This window comes from Agelaius tricolor, unplaced genomic scaffold (genome assembly GCF_023055355.1).
Source record: "Agelaius tricolor isolate 1412-34295 unplaced genomic scaffold, bAgeTri1.0.p SCAF_48, whole genome shotgun sequence".
In the NCBI taxonomy this organism is placed as follows: Eukaryota; Metazoa; Chordata; class Aves; order Passeriformes; family Icteridae; genus Agelaius; species Agelaius tricolor.
Genome location: NW_027269308.1, coordinates 1,004,056 through 1,029,514, shown reverse-complemented (window position 1 = coordinate 1,029,514; position 25,459 = coordinate 1,004,056). Strand labels below are relative to the sequence as shown.

Genomic DNA, 25,459 nt, shown 5'->3' with positions numbered 1-25,459 from the left:
GCCTGTGGATGGCCTCCTGCCCAAGGTGTGGGCCGAATTTTTCAAATAACAATGTCATCTACTGGACCAAAGGTGGCCCTGGCTGCACCAGAAGCTGGAGGGAATATGCCAGCACCAGAGATGGCTGGTTAAAGAATTCATAGAGCAGCATCCTGCATGCCCTCTGTGCCTATGGTCAAGTTGCCAAAATCTTGGTGCCAGTACTGCAGCTTGTCCTCTGTAGCAATCTGAATTGCTGCTAGCATAGTCCAGGGTAAAGAAGCAAAAAGGACCTTTGCATCATCTCCACAGATGTTTTATTCAGCTGTGCAGGGAGATGTTCAGGTCCCAGCACCCACGCACAGAGGGTCTCACTTTGTCTCCACAGGGGCCTAAGGGCTGACCCTGATCTCGGGGCAGTACAAAGATAAGGGGGGCACTCAGGGAATAGGGAAGGTGTGGCTCAGGAACACAGGAGCAGACACAGGAACAGGGGAAGGAGCCAATGGGCTCTAACAGCTTTTTGAGGGAAGCTTCTCATGTCTCCCTAGACCAGGGAATGGCCCCCCAGGGTCTCCACAATTCCCCGTGTTTTATATTATTAGGAAAGCTTCTCTGAAGGATCAACTGAATCAACACAAAATGACAAAAACAATCAAAAGCACTCATAAGACAATTGTTCAAAATGCAAACAATGTGCCAACAGATTTCTTGGAGTGTCTTAGATCTGGCAGGAGGGATGCAGGGTTTTCTTAGCGCAGTTTATCAGGAAACTGAGTCATTCATACTGACCCTCTGGTCCATGGCCTCCTCACTGTCATTGTGCAGCAAGGAGGCCCAGAGGCTGCTGTGCTCTGGTCCTGTCAGGGATGAGAGCAGCGGCTCTGTGGCCAGCGCCAGCTCCAGCTCCAGCAGCTCACAAGAGGAGGCTCCTTCCAGAAGCTCTGTTGGCTGCAGTGTGGCAGACCAACAGAGCACACTGGAAGCCACCCCCCATTGCAGCCACCCCCCAGCTGCGCCCATCATCCCTGCAGAGCAGGACCTGCCCCAGAGGACCCGCGGCAGGAGCTCAGGACAGTGGCAGGTCCCTGTGCCCAGGGCAGAGTCACAGAACCTCTGCTCCTGGCTGGCACAGGGGCTGCTTACCCTGGTGTCCCACGGAGAGGAGGGACCCCGGGCCCCAAACTCTGCCCAGCCCTGCAAAAGGCCACCTTGCCAGCAGTGCTAGCAGTGCTAGCGAGGTTCCTGCAGCCATTCAGTCAAATAAGAGGGAACAAATGTCTCTTTATCTGACACAGTCTCTGCACACAGCTTTCTCCCCCTTCTCCTGGTGCCTTTCCCTGACTCCAGGAAGAGCTGCAGGAAATGCTGTGTGAGCCATAATAATGGAAGAGTTACTGATAAAAACACTGGGGTGATGCTTTCAGAGGAGTCATGAATGGAAGATTGACCAACCTTCCAGCCAATGGTATGCCAAAAGTTTCCATTCTTTAAATAATTGACTGCAATAAATTAGTAAAAAGAAAGATAAAACAAATTAAATCTCAAACAGCTGCTGGCTTTCCTCAGGCTCCATGGCCTATGTATTGCTAGACTTACTTCATTTAGGCAGAATATTAACTGCCCTGACTTGTTGGAGACTGACCACAAGGTCTCATCTGTGGTGAGCAGTCACTAAAATTAGCTCAGCAGAGGCATCTTCAGCTGTCCAAGTGTAGCAGAAATACATATTCTCTGCTTCATGACTGTGTGGCAACAGCTGCTGGTGTGGATTCGTCAGCGTTGCTTCATGGATTGCTCCTGGGAAGGAACTGTGTGCACAGGCACAGAATGATGGCTTCGATCTCCTCTAATTACTCCAATCGGATGATGGCCAGAACTTTTAGGCAAAAAGCATCATGACAGAATAATTTACAATATTCTCCAAACTACTCCTGTGGTTTTGATTTTCTTACTGATTAGGTTCAGTGTCTGGCCTCAAGAAATCAGTCCAGAAATAACAGGCAAACCTCAGCTTGCAAGTTAGAGTGCAAGTCTTTAATCTGCCATTTTTGCAGTATCTACAAACAACTTTTCAACATATTTGCAAAAAGAATCTCTTAGTTCTTGCTATACCTATCCAGAACCTGACTCTCTCCTTGTTTCATTTTGATTTGAGATCCAAGCATGATTTTTTTCTGGACAGGGAAGTAAGAACCAGCTGCAAGTACAGACTACAAGTGTGAATCTATACTGCAGGAACTGAGCTGTAGCTTGGAATTAAAGGCAAGAAGTGATGCCATGGTAAATGTGAACATTTAGTGCTGACACAGGAGCCTTCTGCAATGCTCCACCAACCCATGGTTCACCTTGCTACAAACTCTCTTTCTGATGTTACAAAGAGTGTTGAAGAGCTGACGATAAGTAAAAAAAAATAGCCAGAATGTTAATTTTTGTTATTATGGTGAACAATGACTATCTAATAATTCAGACCTCATAGAAGTGAGTATTCAGATTTCCACTTAGTACATGCTGGCAATTTTAATTTGAAATCAACAGGTTTATCCAAATCAAGTTATCCATAGGAATTAATTTGCTCTATGATCTAACTAAAAATGCCTCATTGTGTGATAAATTTAGTAGAATTTTGCAAAGTCAACAGTCCACAGATTTTCATTTCTTGTTTAGTGGCTATTCTGCAGGAAAGCTTTTACAGACTAATCAGTTTGGATGTAATTAAATCTAGCCATTTTGGTATTAGAAAAAAACCATATGACTGCACAGCCTTTTAAAAAATATTTTAAAATAAATTTTCAAATCAACAGTCTGAATAGGACTCAGAATAAAAACTCTACCACACTTCAACTCCATTGGAAGATTCCCTTGTCACCCTGTGAATCAACTCTGCATTCAGAAGATTAAAAGTCCCAATTATGGTGGTATTTTTTGGTATGGTTAGGAATTGGGGAAGGGTCTTCTTCCTTCTCAACTCCATGCTGCAGTGCCTTTGGGATGTGGCCTGCTGGCCGTTGTTTGTGCAGCCCTGGTATTTCTACATGAGGCAGAAAGTGCAATTGCATTTCCAGCCAAAAGCCCATGAGGAGTGGGGCAGCCGGAGCTGTGCCAGACACAGGCCAGCAGCTGTGCCGCGAGAGGGTTTTGGTTCCTGCCCGGTGCAGCTGGTGCATCTCTTCCGTGCCTGCCTCCCCTTCCCAGGTGCCCGGGGATAGCAGGTGCAGGGTTCTGCAAGGGCTATGGAACAGGGTGGGGATGTCTGCTGGCAACAGAGTGCAGCGGAGAGCAAACAGCCCAGGATGTTCCTGGAGTGTGTGTGACAGAGAACTTCTGACACAGCTGGTGACTGAGCCAGTGAGGGAAGGCACTGCTGGACCTGCTGTTTGTGAAGAGAGAAGGGCTGGTGGGTGACAGGAGGGTTGGAGGCGGCCTTGGGCTCAGTGCTCACAAAATGCTTGTGTTTGATTCCCAGAGAAGGAAGGAGAGACGTTGGGGAAGTGTTTACCTGCAACAAATTGTGAATTTGTTAAGCTTTAACAGGCGGTGCTGAGTCATACCTTCCCTCACACCAGTGGTTAATGTGTGCAAGTGGATATCTTAGCCTTGAGAATAAAGACAGTGGGCCTACTGAGGAGGTAGCTGCAATGCATTCAAGGAGAAGAAGGCTCTTAACCATGGAAGGAGAATTTGAGGGATGGGATGTTCACCACATGACCAGCAGAGACCCTCAAGAGACCCCTACTCTAAATGTCAGTAATTTTGGGGAAGTGATTTAAACATGTCAAATACTTTGTGAGAATGTTTAGCCTGTGAGTTTGAGCAAAGTAATGAATAAAAGTAATGAAAGGAATGTCTTAGTTCCATGGATACACACACGTGGGTGTGCATGTTTCAGGGAAGTGATTCCCCACGCACCCAGCACTGAAATAAAGTAATGCCTCTTTTCTCACACTGAGCTGGCAGTGTGGATCAGGCCCTGCTCGGTAACTTTCATTTTGGTCATTTCTATTGAAGCATAAAGAATGGTTGAAATGAGATCTTTTCCAGCTGTTTCCATCTTGTTTACCTTTTGGGGGACCAAGGTTCTGTGCTGCAGGTGAGCTGGGTGTGTGCAGAGCAGTGCAGCCCCAGAAACCCCTTGGTTTGCCCAAAGGTTGCCATGCCTTGCTCCCAGGTGTGCCCAGCTCTGGCAGGAGAAGGAGCCCGCAGCGCAGTGGGCACCGTGCCCTGCCCAGCCGGGGCTCTCTGGCACAGAGCAGCAGCAGCGCCAGCGCCGTTCAGCTGCTCCTGCCTTGGCTTCCCTGGGACACAGGAGCCTCTGGAAATCAGCACCGCCAGCCGCGTTCCCAGCTTGGAGCAGCTGCTGCTGGCGGGCAGATGCTGCCAGTTCCACTGCTGCCAAAGGGGAAGAAAGGCAGAGCAGGGGAAGAGATGTACATACACAGCAGCCCTGGGAACATCCAATAAACATGCAGATATATGGGGTGATTGGTTAGGAATTACTTCAGCTGCTATGCCAATAGTGCTTTCTCTCCTGGTTCTGTACAATGCTTTGGGCCATTTTCTTGGTCTGGTTTCCTTTGCTTGGGTCCCATCTGAATGCTCACTTGGGGTACAGGCTGTAGGTGCTTGGGGCACTCTTGGAGTTCCTCTTGGATCCCTTGAACAACAGGGTTTGGCCCATGGGGGGAGTTTGTGCTGCTTTGTGTCAGAGGAGAACTTCCGAGGCCATTTTGTGTTTGCTGTAGGGGAGGTTGGTTACTGCTTTGCATAAATTCACAGACTAACATGCTTTGTGATGCTTTGCTTTGTCATACTTTGCTTTGTGATATCAGGGCATGGTTGCCACATCGTCGTGGTGACATCAGAAGGTTGCCTTGTTGCACGGAAGGCCTCAGTGCCAGAGCAGCCCTAGGGCTTGCTGAGATCAGGAGCATCCTCCTGATTGTGGCCTTTGTCAGTGTGTAGCTGCACACTGACAGGAGTCTTGGCTTTTGTAGTGTTGGGGTAAACTTGAACAACAGTGCTACAATGATTGAGCAACTCGCTGCTGCAGTTTGCACCATGTATGGCACTGTTTATTCCGCCTATTTCATGACTAGCCTGGCAAGTAAGTAGAGGTTTCAACTCTATTTAGGTTAGGGTGTAAGCTAACCTGGCTTTTGCATGTCTTCCTGCTCTTTCTTAGTGACTGGGTTGATTTTGAAAGAGAAAGAGCATTAGGATGCCAGTGGTTTGGTAAAGCTCCTGTCAGGGCGTTCAGCTAAAAAGGGGGTGCCTGTAGCCACAGGGGCAGCATTTGCAAGGGAACCTGCAGGGCTTCCGTTCCCTCCACGGGAGAGTCTGTGGCAGCAGAGTCTGTCATTTCCTGTTTGCTGGATCAAGCAGGACAACTTCCAAAATGCAGACTGGGAGGCCTTCTCAGAAGGCCTTCTAAAGACTTTGTAGTTCTCCCCAGAACTGAGGGACAGCTTCTTTTATTCTAAATTTTGTAATGAAAGGATTTGACTGTCTATTTTGACCCTTGACTGAGTGCTAAAATAGTGATTCCCTTTGCAGTGAAGTGCAAACTCTAAAGCCATGAGTGTCTGCTCCTGAGCCCTGGAGCTGCTGCTGTGCTGTTTCACAGTAGAACTGCCACAGCTCAGGGGGATTTTGGGGAAGCTTTTCTGGGTGACTGTTTTCAGCAACTTAATGGGAATTAGTGCATGCAACTTCTGTTTTTTAAAAAAGTACCTGAAAGACAAGAGAACAAGAGCTGCTTTATCTGTTGAACAGAACAGAAGCATTGAGTGTTGAAGAACAATTTGCGTTTTCTTGATCACGTTTGTATTCATTTACTGGCTAAACAGGCCGAAGTGTAGGCACAACCAAGATTATTGTCCTGATCTCTTGCTGGCTGTGTGAAAGAAGTATGTCACGTGGAGGGATGTTGATAAAGAAAAATACTCTCTGTTTGGGTTGACCTCTTCTCTTCTGTGGGATTCAGCAGCCCAGGCAGTTTTCTCACAGCCCTTGTTCATTTTCCCTTGCCCACTCCAGATCACATGATCCGTGTATTCAGAGGTGCTGATCCTGAGGTGAGTGAGAAAGGAACATTTCATGTTCCTGGTGCTTAAGAATTGTAGAGCAAGCTGTGAGCTTGGCCTGTGGCAGCAGAGTGTAGAGGGCCAGCTGGGTAGGCTGAAAGAAAATCCATTTCCATGTCTGCAGCAGCAATAACAAAGGCATTGCTGGCTTTTTCCTGATTTTCCATTTCAGAACTTTCAAGGAATGAAAAGCTCATTTTGCAGAGAGAATGTTGCTTCTTGATAGTAGCCAGGGCATAATGTCTAATTCAGAACTATTAGCAATTCTGTTGAATTAGCCCATTTAAATTCAGTCACAGTGACTTAGAATCCCATTGTTCTCAAAGTTTCTGATTTGTCCTTAGTACAGCTGGTTGTAGAAATAGAGCTGAATAGAATAAAGTGCTGAATAGAAATAATGTTATAAATTATAGGTAACTTTCTGTCCCTCACACTGCTGTCTGTCCACAGATCACAGAACCAACAGCAGTCTCTCCTCTGGCTCCCTCTGCTCATGGAGAGGAGGCCAAAGAGGAGGCAAATGAGGTGGATGAGCGCCAGCCTCCAGCTGTGGTCACACCACAGCCTGACCATTCTGAGCCAGTAAGTGCCAGTTGTGTGTGCTGCTGTCTTTGGTGCAAGGCAGAGCTGCAAGTTTCTGACCAGCCGGCACTTGCTGTTGCTGGCTGAGGATGCTGAGTGCTGGAGTCCTGCCAGGACCTGGTGATTGCCCCCAGCCTGTGACAGCTGGACAATGGGCTTTGATCTGTCATGCTTAGGCAGCAGCTTCCTGGCATTTTGATAGGGGCCATCCTGGAGCATGAATGCTCCCTGATCCCAGAGCAGGGAGCATGTCAAAGACACTGTGCTCAGCCTTGTCAGATACACAGGGGACACTGTGGCGTGGAGGGACCTGTCCCCCTGCACGGACTGGCCAAGTAGCTGCAGGCACAAAAAAATGCTGATCTGACCACACAAGCTCTTTGTGGTGCTTTGTCCCCACAAACTTCTTGGGTGTGCTTACTTGGGACTATTTCAGAGACACGCTGGGGATGTAGAGCTGCTGCTTGAAGTCAGGGATTTTGGTGCCTTTGTTGTCAGGTTGCTCTTCTGCCTCTTCAGGCAGAGCAGCCAGTAGCAGAGCAGATAGGTGCTCTGAGTCTGCCTGTTTCTTGGTCTTTGATAAGCTGCAAGGAGATGACTGTGTTGTCCATGAAGCTGGGGGGGGGGCCATTCTTGTCTAGTGTGGCAAAAGAAACAAAGTGAGTAGTTCTGAACCCTTCTTCTGAGGCAAAAACCAGACATTGCATGTGTCTGTTGATACCTTCTATTGTGTAGTTTGCTTTGAAAACTGCATTGGAGCCTGGAGTGGGAGCAAAGCTGCAAGTCCTTGACTGCTGTCTTGTAATGCTAAAACCAGGATGTACACCTTGCAATGATGCCTGCTGTATCTGAAGTGAAATGGGCACCTTTGTGGCTGGGGAGCTGCGTGGGCCAAAAGGACGCAGGGCTGGCGGCCTTGAGCCGCTGAAGATGAGGCAGCGTGTGGCCAGGGGGCCAAGAAGGGCCAGGGCACGGTGGCCGTGTCAGCAGCAGGGGGGCAGCAGGAGCAGGGCAGCGAGCGTGGCCTGTGCTGGGCAGCGCTGCGGCCACCGCTGCAGTGCTGGGTGCAGCTGTGGGCCCTGGGAAGCAGAAAGTCCTTGAGGGGCTGCAGCGCGTGCACAGAAGGACAGGGGAGCTGGGCAAGGGGGTGCAGCACAAGGCCAGCGAGGAGGTGCTGAGGGAGCTTTAGCCTGGACAATGGGGGCTCATGAGGGACCTTCAGGCAGACTTCCATAGATCCCTGCCTTAGATCCATAGATCCAATGCTCAGCACAAGGGCTGTTTCCCTGCCAAACATCCCTTCACTGCATCCAAGTGCTTTAGACACTGGAGTAGGTAACACTTTCATATTTTGTTTGTTTATTTGTTTGTTTGTTTGCTAGAAGGAGAAGCCTTGTGTAATTTCTCCTTCTCCAGGGAGCAAGGGAGCTTTTTCTCAATCTTTCCTGCCCTTTTCCAGCACTGGTGGAAACACATCACTTTCAGGTTAACGGCTCCCGTGTCTTTTGGCAGCCCAGGGAATCAGTGTGTGTTGTATTTGGGAATTGAGCAGGAAATCAATGCCCTTGCATTCCAGCTGGTGCTCAGAGATTAGAGGAGCTGGGAGGGGCTGGGCTGCATTTCTGATTCCAGCCACTTTAGCACCATCAGTGTGCTCGAGTCCAAGAGAAGAACTTGCCCGAGCACAGATGCACAAAGAGTGCAGTTCCCAGTGCAACGCTCTGGGTCCGATTGCATTCCATAAGGACCCACACGCTCCAGATTCCCCAAGAGTGTGGGTTACTGAAGCAACAGGAGAGCAAGTTCAGGATGGCTGCAGATCGGGGCACTGCTACCGAGTGTTGATGTGTGTAGCGACAGAAAGGACAGTATTGATTCAGGGTGACCCCCCACGTGGTGAATAATGTGCTTCAACTCTATGATTTAGAAGGTTAAACAAATGCTTTCTTAAGCTACGTTATATCACACTAGTACTATATTAAAACTATACTAAAGAGATACTATACTAAAAAGCTACTAAAGAAAAACTTGTGACTGTCTCCAGACAGTCATGACACAGCTTTTATCTAATTAGCTAATCAAGCTAAACAACTATCACTAAAATCCAATTAACAAATCACTTTCAGTAAACAATCACTAGAACACATTCTACATGTACTAAACAACAAGAACAGCAAGAAGAGATAATAATTGTTTTCTCTTCTTCTCTAAGTTTCTCACTACCTCCCCTTAAAAAAAACCTAGGAGAGAGAATTATATCTCTCTGTGTTCAAAGAATGTAAATACCACAGTACAGTAAAGAGAGATTATAAAAGTGAGATCTGTCTGTCTATCTATCTATTTGAATCTTCCTGGCTCTGCTCCAAAGCAGTGGAAGATGCAAAGCTCACCTAAAGGCATCCCTTCAGGAGAGGAGTAGAGACAAGTTCCATTGACTGATCCTGAGCAGGCAGAGATGTTTCCCCCTCCAGAGATGGTTGTTTTTTCCCCTCATGTTTTCCTACTCCAGCCTTTTCTGACCTGAAGCCTTCTTTTTATCCTTTAAATTTTTGCATGTCCTAAGGGAGTGGAACCATCCCATGCTGTAGTTGGGGTCTGGTGACTTTGCCCATACATGCATTACATGACACATGGTTTCCTTCGCTGGCATCCCCAGGGCTGTGTAAGTGCATTTGTTAATGGGGCCTTATGAGAAACTCTGTTACTGCTGGTCAGAATTCTCAGTTGACAAAAGAGGGAGAAGAAACACCTTGGTCCTCCTCCATATACTCAGATGGCCATAGAGGTTCTCTGACTTCCATCAGAGATCTTTGCATGCATCCTTATCTCCTGAATGACCCCATTTTCTAACAAGAGTGTAGATGTCAGGAAGGAGGAATGCTGGTGCAGGCCTAAAGGGAATGTGAACTCCAGAAGTGTCTCTCACAAGGAGTGAGCTCACCCAGGAAGCCACCTGCAGGGCCAGGATGGAGCTGTGGGACAGGGCGGGGTGTCAGTCACCACTGAAAGACAAAGAGGACATGGCAGAAGCAGAGGGAGGCCCTCACCAGACCCTTGAGAAATGCCACACCTTCCCTGTCAGCTGCCTGAGAGGCTGTTGGAGCTTCAGCCCCAGATGCCCCCTGATTGTAGGGCCAGGGTCACTTTGGAATCTGTGCCTCCCCACGGGCAGAGAAGGACCCAGCAGAGCAGCAGCACAGTGCTTTGGGAGCGTGTGAGCCCAGCAGTCTTTGAGTCTTGGCCCACAAAGGTCGTACGGGAAGGTGAAACCCATCTTCTCTTGCTTTCTGTGCAGGTGCTTCTAGAGAAAGAGCAGGAGCAGACTGCCTTATCTGAGATGCCATGCCAGATTCAGGGAGAGCTGTTCCCTGCCCGAGAGCAGGAAGAGCAGCTCAGGCAGCAGGTGGAAGAGCCACAGGAGAATGGCCAGGTAAGCCTGACTGGCCAGGGGACAGAGGGAAGGGCAGGAAGAGGGGCATAAACCAGAGCTCCTGGGACTGAGGAGGCCAGGAAGTCCCACAGGCACTGAAAGGACAGAGCCTTGGAATCTGCAGAGACCAGCACCGGGACAGGATGGTTACAGTGGAAGCAGAGCTGGGGAGGGAAGCAGAAAGAAGGGGCTGAATAAATGTGATTTTGAGGCTAAAAGAGGGAAAAGCTGATCTTGATGGCAGCTCTCAGTCACTTGCTCTGCTTTTGTGTGTACAGAACATCAAGGCAGAGCCACAAGCAGAGCTGCCTGAAGCTCAGAGTGACATCATGGCAGCAAAGAGGAGGAATGAAGACATCCAAGAGGAGAAGAATCTCCCTATGCAGAGGGGCAATCAACAAAAACAGGTGAATGAAGGAATGGCAGCCACTCCACTCATGAAAGAGAGTCCTTTCCGTTGTTGTTTACAGAAAATTGATGAACAGGTGCAGGCACAGCTGCAGGAAACTGAGGCTAGGATCAAGGCAAGGAAGAAGAGGCTAGACGAAAAAATTAAAATCACCAAAGAGAAAATTAATCGCCTCCTTCAGGAACAAAAGGCTCTAGAAAAGCAAGTGAGTGAACCAGCAATAGCCACTGCAGTCACCCAAGGGGTGGTTTCTGCCCTCCTTGCCTTTCCAGTGCAGAGCAGCAGGGGGTGGGTGATGCCTCTGAGGCCATCCTGATGAGGCCTCTGTCAGAGCTGCTCTGAAGGGCACTTCCTGGTCTGCTGAATCTCAGCTGATGCTCTAGACAGTGGCATTACTCCCTTGGCCATTTAGCCAGCACTCATCCGAATGAGCTCCTGCTGGCTTCTTCCAGGTGACCTTGTTTCTTGAGGTGTTTTTGCAGGTGAACATGGTCACTCACATAGATCTGGAATACGAGCTACAAGCTGTCTGTATCCCTTGTGAATCTGCTCCTGTCCTTTTCTTTACTTTCTTCCCAGTCGATGACTCCTGGCTGACGGGGACAAGCTGTAGTCTCTGACTGCTTTGTTCTGTTTGACTTGAGGTGGAAGTGTTGCCATCCTACCTGGCAGCCTGCAGAGAGTTCCAGCAAATGATGGGCAACCAAGAGCCCCGAGGCTGGCATGAGGCCCAGGAACTGAACCATCCAGAGATGCTGCAGGATGAGCACATCCCGAGGAAGGTGGAGAAAAAGAGAATTTCATGGCAGGAGGTAGAACATTAGAATGAGGAGCTGCAAATGTATCTGCAGACCTAGGAGGGGGAAAGGAGTCTTTGGGAGGAAGCGGAGGGGTCGTTGCTGCAGTCATCCTTTAGAACAAGAAACTGGCTATGACCTCGAGTAAAACCAGCCTTTGGTTTTGACCATTTGGTTTCACAAGTGGACATCCAAAGCAATCCAGTTGAAGAGCTCTGCATGTGGCTGACAGCAGCTTCCTAAGGGCTTACATTTCAAATGGCAATCTCTCTTGCATTTCAGGGCAATCTCTGCCACACCTTCCTGACATAAACTCATTTCTTGTCTCAGACCTACACCGACTCTGACACTGAAGCTGCTGCAGAAGCAGCAGTGCCATCCCAAGGAGCCTTTGCTCTCCAGCTGAAGAAGTGGGGCCTGAGCACTTGGTTCACCTCCCATGCTGACCCAGCTGCTGCTCAGCAACAGGAGATGGCGGGTGACTCCCTGGAGCAACTGAGTACGTCTGGTATCTTTCTTATCTGAGGGACAGTGTATTGTGTGCATGTGTCAGCATAGCTGTACCAAAGGGTTCTCCTCGGTTTAGTGTCACAGAAGTGCTGGCGTTGCTCCGAGGCAGCAAGAGAGAGCTCTGGGTGTTCCTGCTGCCTCTGAGGGCAGCTTAGACTGGCTGGAGTTTGCCTGGGCTTCCCTCTCTGCCGAAGGCAGAAGCAGGGATTGTTCCTGGATCAGCAGAAGGCTGTGACTGCTTGAGTCCTAGCCACTGGCAGAATCCCTGCTGAGATCAGTCTCTAGGAGAACACATCAAGCCCTTTGTGATTCTGCAGCACAACCCAATGAATCTGCTTCTTGCCCTTAACAGCTGCCAGTGCTGTGCTCTCAGAGAAGATCTGGTAGGGTTGAGAAGAGAGCCCAGTGGATTCTGTGTCTACCATCACCTGTTGGGACAAAAAGGGCACTGATCTGCGCCTCGGTGTGGCTGATCTCAAAGCCCATCCTGCTGTGTCCTGAATGGGGGCAACAGCTTGTACAGGGCTCAGGCTCACTCTGGTTTCTTCCAGTCAGTGCCTGTCAGTGCTCATGCTTGGGCTTTGCCAGCCTTGTTGTGGTCGCTGCCCTGCCCCTGAAGGCTGGTGGGAGTGCAGAGGCTGGAGCCTTCCTTAGCTGGGAGGGTCCCGCTGCTGCCTGGCTGCTGCAGCGCGGAGCTGCCTGAGGCAGCAGCCCCTTCTCTGGGCCGGCTGCTGCGTCGCACGGCCCGGACTCACAAGAGGGTCAGCATCTCCTCTGGGCAGCTCTCTGTGTCACAGGGCGCCTGAGGAGCACTGCTGTCCTCTGTGCCCATGCCCGCCGTGCCGAGTTGGGAGGATGGGGACGTGTGCGGTGCCGAGAGGGCGAGTGCAATGGGAGCGACTGATCCGCGCTGTCGGGGTGGAGAGAAGCGGCGTGGTTCTTCACGCGGGGCACGGGCAAGGGCGTCTTTGAGCTCAGCCTGCTCATAAAGGGTGAGGGCCCTGATGCTGAAAGCCCCGTCGGGATTGCTTCTAGCATGAGCTGCTCTGGTTTACAAACGCAGAGGCATTCTTCTGGCAAACTGCTGCAAGCTGGAAAAGATGGGAACACTTGGCAATAATTCCTCCTGTTCTGAACTTGACATCTGTTCAGAGGAATTGATTCTAGATGTCCAGGTGCATTTAATCTTAGCAAGTAGGAAACCTTTTCTAAATCTCACAGTGTTTATTCCCAAGAAAACAAAGGCACTGTTAGTTCCAGCTCTCCTTAATGTTTCTAGATGACAAACTTACTTGCCTTGGTAGGTGTTCTCTTCTGGTCTCAGTCTCTGGATGTATCTCCCTGTGCTTCCCTGTGTGTCTGCTGTCAAGAGGTCTCTCACTTCAAAGGATGCTAGAAATCAGTCTCTGTGCCAGCCACTTGTGCTGTGGACCTGCTGTTCTTTTCTTGTTGTTCCAGTTCCTGTTCCTGTTGTTGTTAGCCAGCTGTCCACAAAGGGAGGGCTCAGAGCCCCAGACAGTGGGGCTGCCTCTTGTATCTCCTAGAAGCTGGGATCTCTGCTTTAAAGTGAACATCTTGCATTTTGTTTCCCTCAGGGAGAATGGCGAAGATGGAAAATCCTATTATAAAATACATTGAACTGGAAAATATTGGCAGTGGGTGAGTCCAAGCAATGTTAATTTTACCAAACTATGCATCAGGTGTTTTGCTGGTGGAATAGGTATCAAGTGTGAAGTCAGACAAGCTGCAAATGTGTTCAGGCACTGGGCTTAGATTGTCAGTGCTGATCAGAATTTCTAAGTGTGCTCAGAAGGCATTGTCAAAGACATCTCCATGCTTCCAGTGTCCTGCAGGTCTTAGGCATTTACAGCACAGATCTCCTGCGTGGGCTGGCTTTCACTGCAAGATCTAAATGGCTTCTCCTTTCTCTGCTTCTCTTTTGTTTCTAGGACTTTTGGAGATGTTTGTAAAGCACTCGACACTGCCACAGGAGGAGAGGTAACTGTCAACAGCACCTGCAGACTCTGCTGCACTCGAGGGCTTTCCCCTCTGGTGTGAGCTGTGGCTGGAGCTTTGGGCAGAGCTGTGCTGAAAAGGCACAAGAAGCACAGACTGGTGCCAGCCCACAAAATGCATTTGGGACTTTGTCCTCCTCAGCTGCCGGAAGGAAGGCACGGAGGGCAGCGGTTCCTTTCAGAGAAGGACGCGCTCACTCGCTCTCCATTGCTGAAACAAAGGTGGTGCCTTCGAGCACCTCACTGCTCTTTGGGCTACAGCTTCAGAGTCCTGAATTCTCATTTCTGGCTGCCAGCAAATACATCTGAAAGTTACTGGTGGTTCCTTAGCCACCTGCTGCACTTGGGAACTGCACACAGGGAGAGATCTGCAAGGCGTCCCTGAAAGCCCTAAGCCCTGCCCATAGCCCAGGATGTATCCACAGAGTTTTAAGGCATGGATTGCTTCTTCTCAGTCGCAAACAAAGCAGCAGAGAGTGTGGTCAGAGCTTTGTGGGTGATAACTGAGACACTGCTGTTACCAAGTGGTCAAAGCAAAATGTCAGTGGCCCCACGTGTCCTGTAACTGGCTCCCAAGGGAGCAGAGAAATGGGCTGTTGGAACGTCAGTTCCTAATTACTGCAGTGCCTAATCACAAGGCAGTTTGGCACAGCTCAGCTGTGTCATTGCAAAATCACTCGTTCCATGTGCCTTGTGGTCTCGTGCCACCAACCTCTCAAGTTACTGATTTTCAATGTCATTTTAGGTGGTCATAAAGAAAATACATCTTCAAGGACTGAGGAAGAAGGAACTAAAAGTCAATGAACTCATGGTCATGAAGGTGAATAAGAATCCCAACCTGGTCAATTGTTTAGACAGGTGAGTTGTGCTTTTGTCCCATGAATGTTTGTTCACATATTGCAAACATGCAAGGTAAAATCCCACTTTGGTCACTGGCAGAAAATAGAGCTGTAATTATTGGCTAATTATTATTGCTCTTTTCATCTCCAGTGGATGGGAAGAGATTGCATTTTGTCTGCATGAGTCTTCGCTGGCACATGGTATTTGAAAATTGTTCAAAAACCCGGATGAGTCGTGTCTTACTAAATCAATGATCTCTATATTCACAGCCACCACTTTGTTTTGGAGCTTGATTTTTTTCAAGTGTCTTCTTACGTCCAGGTAAACTAACAAGGATTTCCCTTGGATTGTTGCCACTGTTTTCCATTGCTATGCATGCCAGGAAGACTAGGTGCTTTTTTCCAGAAACACCATGCGTGACAGGTTTTTTATCTGGGCTGTTACTAAACTGCACATTTTGCTTGCTGCCCATCTAAGACATCTCCTTTTTCTCAGCTGTGCCTTTCTCCTTGAGACTGCACAGATGGCAAACAATGCTCAGCCAAGAGGGAATGTCTATTCCTTTATTTTGTCTTTGTCTCAAAGGGACCTGAAAAGAAGAATCAACCCGTCTTTTCCACACAGCAACCTAGCCATGTACATTCATCTCCACGCCCTTGTTTCCTTCTTTCAGCTACCTTGTGGATGAGGAGCTCTGGCTGGTTATGGAGTACATGGATGGAGGCACTCTGAGCAATGTCATCAGCAAGACCTACCTGTCTGAAGATGAGATGGCAGCCATCAGTCGGGAGGTCAGCAATCCCATCCGTGTTTCCAAGGGCTTGGGCAGGATTGTCTGGGAAACAGGGGCTCAGAGCTGGAGTGATTTCCTGTGCCAAGCTTTGTTTCTGTGTTGCTGCTATTCTATGGGCAAGTAAAAGCATCTCAAGTGAAAGGCCTGCCAGTGCCCCTGCACTCCCTGTACTCAGTGCCAGTACTCTTATCTCCTGCTGTTGTATTCTCGCTCTGTCTCTTGTATTTGTATTTGCTGTTCTCCACCTTGCCTCTCTAAATGTTTGCCTGGAGTCTGTCTTCACTGCATTCCTTGCCTGTAAAAGCAAAGGTGCTGGTGGCAGGATTTGAAATGATCAGCAAAGAAAAAAGACTCATGTCTCACAGTCCTCCGCTGAAAAGGATAGTAGTGCAGCCAAAATGCTCTTTGCTCCCGGAAAGTGACTGGTGGGATACTTCCAAGCCTGTGCTGAGGCCAGCAAGAAAATCTTTGTCATGCAGCCTCCCACCCAAAAGTGATCCACTTCACACCAAAGGGAGGGACCCTTCCTTTCAAAACCCCTCCTTTGTCCTCTGCATGGAAAAAGCACGTCCACTGCAGCAGGAGTCATCCTGGCTGGTTTGCAGGGCACAGCCTACAACAGCAGGTGCTGTTGCTCTTTCAAAAGCTGACGTGCCTTTCCTTAGAAAGGTCCTGCTCTGCAAGTGTTGGAGCAGCAAGCTCTTCCTCTCAGTGGCCATTACTGTTCTGCCATTACTCCCCATTCCCCTGGAGAGGGAATCTTTTAGATTCTTTGTTTCCTTTCTTGTGTGATGAAATCACATCACTCATTTTTGCCCTCCTGTTTCTGTTTTCTCGCTCAGTGCCTGCAAGGACTGCATTTTCTGCACTCAAACCGCGTCATCCACCAAGATGTGAAGAGCTGCAACATCCTTCTCAAAACCGACGGCTCTGTCAAGCTGGGTCAGTATATTCTTGGTCAGGTGCAGCGTTCCAGGGATGTGGGTGTGGGGCTGCTTGGAGTGACTGCCAGCTCCCCAGAAATGGTGCTGGTGGCAGTGCAGGGACCCCTGCTGCGAGCTGAAGGCACAGTTGCAACGTGCACAGAGGTATAAGGAACCACAAGCAGTCAAGAGTGGCGTTGCTCTGTGTGTGTCCCTTCCAGACAGAGGGAGCTACAATCTAAAGCTTCAGGGGCATAAAGTCCACTGCTGTGAGCAGCGTTAAGAAACCTGGGTTTTTTTGGAAACGGCCAATTCCATACTCCCTTGGCTAAAGCCCCAAGGAAATCGAGCGTGCACAGTTCTCCAGGAGATTCAACAGCACATTCTTAGCCTGAGAGTGGGGAATTCTTTTGCTTTATTTTCTAATTGGAGCTGGCTTTCATGGTTTGTTGTTTTCTCCACAGCTGACTTTGGCCTCTTTGCTCAGCTCACCCCTGAGCAGGGCAGACGGAGCTGCGTGGCCGGCACTCCTGGGTGGCTGGCGCCTGAAGTGGTGACAGGTCAACCATATGGCCCCAAAGTGGACATATGGTCTTTGGGAATCGTGGGCATCGAAATGGTGGAACGAGAAGTTCCTCACTGGAATGCAACTCCTGTCTTGGTAAGGTGCAAATACTCACTGATCCCACTGTCTTTCTCACCTGTCCCATGTTCTGTGTGCCATTGGACAAAATCCCATTGCCATCTGCTGGCACCACTTCCACCAAGGTCTCCTTCTAAAAATGCCCCTGCAACACATCAGCATCTGCTGTAGCTTTGGTTGTATCAGAAAGGGAAGTGGCAGTTCAGAAACCTAACCAGTTCAGAAACCTGCCATTTTGGCCTCCAGCCATGCCTGACATTTCTCACTTGTGTTTTGAACAATGTTGGAACTCTGTTTCTGAAGGACAAGAATTTTTCAGTGGAGAGGGTAGACATGTGATAAATATCCTGAGAAATGGAGGTTAGACCTTCCCAGTTTCAATTTTATACAAAACATAAGAAAACAAGGAAAAAGAAAAGTAAACAAAAAAGAAAAAGAGAAAAAACCTACTACCAAAGCAATGCCCAAGCAGTTCTGCTTGCTTTCTCATTTTTTAAACACAGCTCTTCTCTTCCATTCTCTAGCATCTTTTCCAAATGCTGTGGGTCTTTGAAACTTTCAGGCTTTCAAGTCATCTGTACATGGTTCAGGCATGTGTGTGGGTGGCCTGGATAAGTTTAGGATGTGTTTTTCTCCGACTGCAGTTAGAATTGTTTGCCAAACCCTTGGCTGTTTCTTGGTACTTTAACAAGTTGATGAGCTTGCAGGCAGGTGCCTGGGCTGGGATCCAACGTGGGCAGTTGACACCGGTGCTGTGTTTCTTTACCACAGGAGCAGGGCCATCCCTGGCCTGCACAGTTCTAATGACAGGGAGGACTCCAGCTCCCCACCATGGCCAGTGGCTGAGCTCAGCTGAGAGTCAGGATAAAACCCTCTTTGTCACCTCTGGTGATGTGGGAAAAGGAAAGAAAGCCGCATAAATTATTTGTACACAAGGGGAGTGCATTGCCATTTCTGGATTTGAAATTCTCCTTTGGGTTAAAGAGGATAATAGCAAAGTCTCTTTGGTCACCATCTATTTCAGTGCCACAAGCACAGAGTTATCGTTACAGTGGTGGGCATTTTTATGGAGACTCCAAGGCCTCTTGCCATTCATATTTTTGTCTATTTGAGATGGATTCTGCAAGTTGAGGTTTGGAACTTGGAACTTGGAACTTGATAGTTCCAAGTTGGTGTCCTATGTTTCTAAATACCATCTTGCAAAAGCAGAATGAGCTCTGTCCCTCTGACTTGTCAGCATGTTAGAGCTTGGTTCCACACGAACCACACTGGATAACGATCAGCCAATGTCTTGCCAATCTACACTGTAATTCCTTGGCCTGAGGAGTATCAGAAAGACCTGCTGAGCTCCATGGACACTGTCAGCTGCATGGAAGTGAGCATCCTTGGCCTTGCTGAAGAAACTGGAGCTCAGCTTAGGTTAGATGCTCTTGAGCAGGAGAAAGGCTGGAATCGTCAGGTGTTTCCAGAGGCCAGCGTGCCCAGAGGGACTGAGCTCTGGGGAGCAGCTGGATGTTTCTGCACATCATGGAAAGGGATTGCCAGACAGCTCAAGCCTCACCACAGGCAAACACTCCCCAGCTCTTCTCAGGCAACATTTGCTTTGGGTTTCAAGTTGTTCCCACTTGTCTGTCTGTGAAGATGCCCCTAAAACCACAAGGCAAGCCTCTCAGAACTGGTGTTACATTTCCAGAAATGAAGAAAAGAAGCCCAAACACAAGAAAGTTGCTAAGGCCTGGTTTTTAGAGAGAAACTTACCCCACTGTGCAGTTTCTTCTCACTGGGAAACATGCTTCAAACTGGGGCATGAGGGTGTAAAGGCCACAGAGTCTCTTCTGCTTCTTGTGCAGTGCTGCTGAAACACTCAGTGATCGTGTTTCTCTCCTAGCCCAAGCCACATTCTGCACGTCACCAAGCCAGAGCCTGGTGATGTGGAGAGCCTGCCAAAACCTCCCATTTGTTTCCTGGCACTTTCTGGGATGGGCCTACCATTAATGCATTGACTTGAGTAGCCAAATGAGTAGAGGGTGACCGTAGGGATGGAACCTCTCCTTCTGATTTGACCATGAAAAGTTTTTCTTTTCCATGTAAGGAAAGCAGAAATTTTCAGGCTGCTGAGAGACAGAGCTGCAGGTGGCTCCTGTGTGTCCAAGGAGGCGTCTTCATCCCAGTACATTTGTGCATGCATCTTAATGTGTCTGTGTTGAAGATGAGATTCCAAATGTTTGTTTCCTTACCTGAGGAACACCTGGTGGATTTCCTTTCTTTCCTTCCAATTCCCATTGTTTTCAAGAACAAAGCAAAAAGCTTGATTAGTTTTGTTTTATGGCAGCTGCTCTTAAGGGACCAAGAAGCACTGCAGAGATACTTTTCCATGTACTAATCCTTGGATATAGTAGAGTTAGTATAGCAAAGTCCTTCTTCCAAAAAGCCTCTCAAGCTGGTATGAATCTTCAGGGAAGGAAATGTGCTTGTGGTGACGTAGTTCCCACTAACTAGGTCAGTCAATGAAATCAGCTGCCAAGGCAAGATCTGTGGGATGTTGGAAAAGCTGTGGCTGCATCGGAGTTTGGGTTTTTGGTTGGTAAAGGAAAGTCGTCTCTGTGTCTCTGCCAGGGCAGAAACTGCCACTGCAGAGTGGAGCTTAATCAATGGGACCCAGGAGAGCAGTTACAGATAGGAAAGAAGCAGGTGTAGCCTGGTGTCTCCTTTTTCCCCAGCCTCAACTCCTGATAGCCACAGGAGGAAGACAAAAGCTGCAGCAGCCCAACCTATTCTCATCTTGCCTGCGTGACTTCCTGAGCTGCTGCCTGCAGAGAGACGAGGCGCGGCGCTGGTCTGCCAAGGAGCTCCTGCAGGTAAAATGTGAAGGGGCTGCAGGTGAAACAGGGTCTGAGGGCCGGGCTCCTCCTCCACTCAAGTCCAAGGCATCAGATGAGCCCCCTTCCTCCTCACCTCCACTCTTGGTGCTCTTCAAATGAAAACAGTGAGGAATCCTAGACTGGGCTGGGCTGGCAGGGCCCTGTAAAGGTCCTGTGGTGCAAGTGTCCTGCAATGAGCAGGGACATCTTTAAAGAGATCAGGTTGCTCAAAGCCCTTTGCCATCGGAGCTGGAATGGTTGCAGGGATGGGGCACCTACAAGCTCTTGGGGCAAGCTGTGCCAGGGTGGCACCATGCTCCAAGTAAACAAGTTCTTCCTTAGACCTACTCTGATTTGATGCCCTTTGTGTTTAAAAATATTTGTCCATATCCTATTGTAACCGACCCTGTTAAAGATGTCCCCCACTTTCTTCAAAGCTACTCTGAAGTCTTGGAAAGTGGCAATAAAGTCTCCCTGGGGCCTATTCTTCACAAAACTGAATAACTCCACCTCTTCTCTGCATTTCCTGAGCAGAGAGGTGCTCTGTCCTCTGACTGTTTCTGTTGCCGTCTTTTCTAATTTGGTGGACTGTTCAGTTTTATCTAATGGCAAAAGAATTGAAGCAGAGCAATGCAGGGTACAGAGACATGAAATGGTGGTGGAGGAACCCAAGGAAGCCAGTCCCAGCTGAGCAGTCAGAGATTTGGCTGTGGCAGGAGGGGCTGTGGGGGCTCACTGTGAGCCTCTGAGGGGCCCTGGTTTGTGCCCCCCAGCCCACCCTTGGAGGTTTCTGGCACGCAAACAGGGACAGCTGGGAGGGACTTGTCCCAGCCCCATCTGCTGCCTGGCACGCTCAAGCAGACGGGAACTGCGCCAGGGTTACTGCCAGGTTGTGTGGCAGAGAGGGAACTGCAGGACCCAGTGCCACTGGGCTGGCCCTGCTGGGAAGGAAGGTGCCATCCAGCACACGAGGGGCAGGGCATGGAAAGGCAGACATTGCTTTCTGTCCCTGTGGGAATTAGCGCAGTGCCTGTCTTTCAAAGACAGGGACCTATGTGAGTCATTGGAGTTTCCTGAAAGGAAGATAACCCAGGGACAGAAAGCACCATTTCTAGAGCACTGGCAGGGCAAAGATCCCAACAAGATAAAGAAACCTGAATAAATGGATGAGTGGGATTCTGGGCCAGGTTTGCCTGTGATGGCAGGGTCCTGCACATGACTGCTGGGTAGCAGATGGTGCCATTGCTCCTCTTTCTGGGTCTTTTTAGGACCCAGAGCAATCCCGATTGAGCCTGTGAAGCCCTGAGCTTGGAAAGTAATGGTTCACTCTTCACTGTTCTTTGTCTTTTTGTTGTTTGTTTGTTTGTTTTGGTTTGTTTTTTAATTTGTTTGTTTTCTTTTTTTTGTTTTTGTATTTGTTTTTGGTTTTTGGGGTTTTTTTGTGAACAGCATCCATTTGTAACATCAGCTGAGGCTGCATCCACCCTGAGACCACTCATCATCTCAATGAAGAGGAGGATGGAGAAGCAAACAGTGCTATAATCATATCAGGACCATTTTCTCCATAGCCATCTTAGAGTAGGATTTAGAGTAGGACTGTAGAGTAGGATTTAGAGTAGGAGTATGTGGAGAAAAGACAAAAGACTGCACAATTCAATGTGAATCAAGGACAAGCCATTTATTGTGCTTCTAAGCATAGTTTATAATTAGTTCCTATCCTAAAGGTTTCTATAGACATGCATTGTTTGGTTGGTTGCTGCACTTTGTCCAGCATCTCTTGACTGGTAGCTCTATTTTGTCCTGAGGCAAGCACGCATCTTTTCCTTAATCTAATTGGTAGATGCTGTAAGGGTCATTTTATTTGGGTTGCTACCCCTTTGTCTGTCAGCAACTCTTCTGCTTCACCTTTTTATCCACAAAGTTGAATGCAGCTTTATTAAAAACCTGACCTAGTTCTAGAAGGTTAGTTAGTTTAGTTAGCTCCAGAGGTTAGGCTGGTTCATTTAGTGCCTGTCCATTTTTCTGCAAATACCACCCTACAGGATTATAGAGTAGGATTGTAAAGAAATAAAGTTTCTGAAACTTTAACTCATCTGGAAGAATCCTTTCTTTCTCACCCTGTGAACAAGTGAGCATTTCCTTCTGACTTGTCAGCTGTCTATTAAAGGTGCAAATGGCTTCTTTGGTGTTGTGAAAAGTACATATTACAGGATAGGCTCTTCACAGATATTAAAATGAACATATATATATATATATAAATTAATATACTATATGTGTTATGTTATCTTAGTCAGTAGTACTGTATTTTTTTCAGTAGTGTGGTATGTTGCGGTGTGATGTCATGGTTTGCCTCCGAAACCCCAGGTTCCTCCCTGATAATTCCCTGCCAGGTGTGTCAATCATCCCTCCTTTCCACACCCTGACCCCTGCTGAGCGCTGTCTGTCAATCCTGGCATTCCAGAAGGGCGGCGAGTGATTGGCAGAATTCAAAAGATGCCCTCCCCTCCTGGAAGGACATTGGGCCATCCAGGTGTCCTCAGTCCCTTGAGACTTCCCCGCCCCGTACCTGCCTGGTGGTCCCCCGTGTTCCTTCCCTCGCCCTCTCCCCCGGGTAAAAGGGCGAGCAAACCATGCGGTTGGGAGTTCTCCTGGAGCTGTTGATGGATTCAGAGGCCTGTGGGCCAGGAATAAAGCTCTGGATCGAAACCCTCCATCAGAACCAACTCCTTTCCTTCACCTCGCCTTAAAGCTTCTCCACCAAAGGTAAACCTGAACTCCTGCATGCCTGGACTTGCCTCCAAGCGCCCAGCTGCAGCATCCAGCCAGCCAAAAGTGTCTCTGGGGTAAAATTCCACAGTTGCTGCTATTTGGTCAAGCAGCAAAGGCCAGACAAGCTCATGTACGTCCCGTCCGGCTATATTCACAGAATCACAGAATTTCTAGGTTGGAAGAGACCTTCAAGATCATCGAGTCCAACCCATGTTCTAACACCTCAACTAGATCATGGCACCAAGTCCACATCCAGTCTTTTTTTAAACACATCGAGGGATGGTGACTCCACCACCTCCCTGGGTAGATGATTCCAGTATTTGATCACTCTTTCTGTGAAAAACTTCCTCCTTAATTCTAGCCTGTATCTCCCTTGGCGCAGCTTGAGACTGTGTCCTCTTGTTCTGTCTGTTGTTGCCCGGAGAAAGAGACCGACCCCCAGCTCACCACAGTCACCCTTCAGGACGCTGAAGAGAGTGATAAGGTCACCTCTGAGTCTCCTTTTCTCCAGGCTGAACAACCCCAGCTCCCTCAGTCGTTCTTCACACGGCTTGTGTTCCAAGCCCCTCAGCAGCCTCGTTGCTCTCCTTTGGACACGCTCAAGCATCTCAACGTCCCTCCTAAACTGAGGGGCCCAGAACTGGACGCAATACTCAAGGTGTGGCCTCACCAGTGCCGAGTACAGGGGAAGAATGACCTCCCTGCTCCTGCTGGCCACACTATTCCTGATACTAGCCAGGATGCCATTGGCCTTCTTGGCCACCTGGGCACACTGCTGGCTCATGTTCAGCTGACTGTCAACCAGCATGCCCAGGTCCCTTTCCTCCTGAGCACTGTCCAGCCACACCATCCCCAGCCTATAACGTTGCAGGGGGTTATTGTGGCCAAAGTGCAGGACTCGGCACTTGGACTTTTTGAACTTCATCCCATTGGATTCTGCCCATCCATCCAACCATTCCAAGTCCCTCTGCAAAGCCCTCCATCCCTCTGACAGATCGACACATGCTCCCAGCTTAGTGTCATCTGCAAATTTGCTAATGAATGACTCTAAGCCCTCATCCATGTCATCAATAAAAATATTAAACAGAACTGGCCCCAGCACAGAGGCCTGAGGGACACCACTGGTGACTGGCCGCCAGCTGGATGCAGCACCATTCACCACCACTCTCTGGGCCCGGCCATCCAGCCAGTTCCTAACCCAGCAAAGAGTGCTCCTGTCCAAGCCACGGGCTGTCAGCTTGTCTAGGAGTGTGCTGTGGGAGACAGTGCCAAAGGCCTTGCTGAAATCCAAATAAACAACATCTACTGCCTTCCCTGCATCCACTAGGTGGGTTACCTGGTCATAAAAGATGACCAGGTGGGTCAAACATGACCTACCCCTCCTAAAGCCATGCTGACTGGGTCTGATACCCTGGCCATGCTGTAAATTCTGTGTGATGGCACTTAATAGAAACTGTTCCATTATCTTGCCAGGTACTGAGGTCAGGCTGCCTGGCCTATAATTACCAGGATCCTCCTTTGCACCCTTGTTGTGAATGGGTGTCACATTGGGCAGCTTCCAGTCATCCGGAACCTCACCAGTGAGCCAGGACTGTTGGTAAATGATGGAGACTGGCTTGGCAAGCTCATTTGCCAACTCTCTCATTACCCTGGGCTGGATCCCGTCTGGTCCCATAGATTTATGAACATCCAAGCATTTCAGTGGTTCTTTGACTGCCTCTTCTTGGATAATGGGGGGACCATTCTGCTCCCTGACACCATCAACCATTCCAGGCGGGCCGGTGTCTTGAGGGCAAGTCATCTTCCCACTAAAAACTGAGGCAAAGTAGGCATTAAGCACTTCTGCCTTCTCCTCATCTGCAGATGCTAAGTTCCCTCCCTTGTCCAATAAAGAACAAAGGCTGGTCTTACCCTTCCTTCTAGCATTAAGGTATTTGTAAAAACAGTTTTTATTATCCTTTACAGAAGTTGCCATTCTAAGTTCAAAATGAGCTTTGGCCTCCCTATTTTTTTTTCTGCATGCTCCAGCAGCCTTCTTGAATACTTCCTTAGAGACCTGATCCTCCTTCCAATGCTGATACATCCTCTTTTTATTCCTAAGTACCTCCAAATAAAAAAATATTGGTAATTATTTCAGTGGTAAATATAGTTTTAGGTTATAACATTATGTAAAATAGAAGCTATGCGATGTAAGATACTTTTTTAACTAGCTCAAGAAAGGGATGGGATAATCAAGAAATTCTTTGCCCAGAGATAACAGCAACAGGACACCTAAAGCCCCAAGAGAAGAATTTTTGCGTCCTTATTGGAAAAGACCAACTTTCTTCCACCTCCTTCGCGACTTTGAGGAGCCAACTGGATTAAGGGAGAGAACTTGACAATAACCAGAGAACACCCTTTGTTTGAAAAGAATTTATGCATCATGGATGAGATATATGAATATGCAACAGGCTATTGCTTTTAAGAGCTAATCCTTTGTTAGCCTGCGTGCTTTCGGGGCATAATTGCCCAGGAGGCACCAGGACTGTCTGTATGTCTTTGTTTTTATTGTCCTTTACTGTTCTAACTCTGATTGTCTGAATTCTTATTACTCTAACTTTTATTACTATCTTAATAACCATTTTATTGCTATTAAACTTTTAAAATTTTAAAACAAGTGATTGGTGTTTTTTGCAGTGTGCTTTGAAAGTTGGGAAGACTCTTCATTCATCATCTCCAGAGCACACTGCCCTTGGCCAGCACACTGGCCCGTTTTGGTTCATGTGTGACCCTTCTAGTTGAGGCAGAAAGGACAATGGCATTTGAAGACAAAACCAAAGGAAGAA

General features: G+C 48.5%; 1 pseudogene; it reads left to right on the top strand.

The window, feature by feature from the left end:
* The first annotated feature begins 1,413 nt into the window (after positions 1 to 1,413).
* Positions 1,414 to 21,924, top strand: LOC139604244 (serine/threonine-protein kinase PAK 3-like; annotated as a pseudogene).
* Positions 21,925 to 25,459: the final 3,535 nt, after the last annotated feature.